The sequence below is a fragment of the Trichechus manatus genome, unplaced genomic scaffold (assembly GCF_000243295.1).
Source record: "Trichechus manatus latirostris isolate Lorelei unplaced genomic scaffold, TriManLat1.0 scaffold00046, whole genome shotgun sequence".
Taxonomy (NCBI): Eukaryota; Metazoa; Chordata; class Mammalia; order Sirenia; family Trichechidae; genus Trichechus; species Trichechus manatus.
In genome coordinates this window covers 14,939,949-14,941,517 of record NW_004443982.1, presented here as the reverse complement: position 1 = coordinate 14,941,517, position 1,569 = coordinate 14,939,949, and positions in this window count along the sequence as shown.

Genomic DNA, 1,569 nt, shown 5'->3' with positions numbered 1-1,569 from the left:
TCCCGCCTCCCGCCTCCCGCCTCCCGCCTCGCACTTCCTCCCGCCCGCGCGGCTTTTGCAGTTCTAATGCTCTGCTTTCGGCCCGGCACCATTACGCTAGCAGCAGCTTCTCTGCGGCCCCGCGCGTCTCTTTCCCCTTTGTTTTCGGGGTCTATAGAAAACGTTTGCTTTTGTCCCGAGCTCTCGTTAAACCAAACTTGTGGTGGCAACGGAAGGCGGTGCGGGCGGGGAGGGGCCCGGGGATTTTGGCAGCAGCAGCAGACCAGAGCGTGGTGGAAACTTCTCTCGCTGGGTTCCCCGCCACCCCGCCTTCCACACACACACCCCCACCTCCGCACACACACACAGGCCAGCCGGCTTACCGACGCTTCCCCCTTCTCCCCCGAGAGGCCCCAGCGCTCCTAGGAGGTCTGGGCCACAGGGACCGGGACCTGGGGGAGGGGGGCAGGGTGTACGTCTGTCAGACCCGAGTTTTTGGCACTTGGTGACCTCGCGTCTTGCAGCCCCTACTTGCCTCTCTCTCCCTTTGACCATTCGGGGCTTTTTGTCGGCCGGTGGAGAAGGAAGGGAAAGGAAGAGAAAGTGTTTCCTGTGTGTAGTTTTTATTTTAAGGGTTTGTTGGAAACCCTCACCCCCAACTGTACAGACTCCTCCTTTATAGGGTCTCGGGCGAGATGAGGGGAGCGTGGGCTCCACCGGGCAAGAGTCAGAAGCCAAGGCCTGGAGTCTGGGTAGTACTCTGTTGGCTGGCTCAGCCACACTAGGTCCGCACGTGAGGTGAGGCGACCATGCAGAGTGGGGGACGCGAGGACCAGGTCCCCCAATCCAGGAGACGCCAAACCTCCCTCCCCCGGGCGAGGGCGTTGTACTCCCCGGCCCCGCGCACGCCGTGACTCTCAACACCGGAGCTGCTCAGGCGGCAATTTTTTAAGCCTGCAATTAAGCGAGGCGTCGCCGTGTCCTCTGCTAGTGTCGATTCTGTCAGTCGCACATGGCCTTGGTGCTCCGGTCCGAGGCCCCGCGATTAGTCACAGACTCGCTTCGCCCCTTCCCTAATCCGCCTCTGCAGGCAGCCTGGGGACGCGGTCGACTTGGAGGCGCTGGCAGGGAGCCATGGCGCGCAGGGCGGGCCGCCTGGCCAGTGCCAGTCCCGCTGCGCCCGAGCTGGCGCGGGCCCCAGGGTGCGAGCTAGGCGCCCCCCTCCCTCCCCGCCCTCTAGCTGGGCCGGCGGCACCCCTCCTCCTCCCGCCCCTCTCCGGGGCTTGCGAGATCTATTTGTGTGGTGTCATTTGCATAAAAATAGGACAAGTGTTTCAGTGCGTTCGAACGCGGGAGGCGAAATCCTTATTGATGTGTCTGTGTGGAGCCTTCGGTTGTCGGAGCGTTTTGATTTAGGGTGTTTGTGTTGCTTTCTGCGAGAAATGAGAGTAAACCCTGCGCAACGGTTTCGCGGGCCTGGCCCCTCGGTGCATCCCCCTCCGCGCGGCCTGGAACGGTCCACCGCCTGGGCCCCGGCGTGCCGGGTCCACTGCGAGCAGGTTGAGGACCAGGCGGGCGGCCCATTATGAC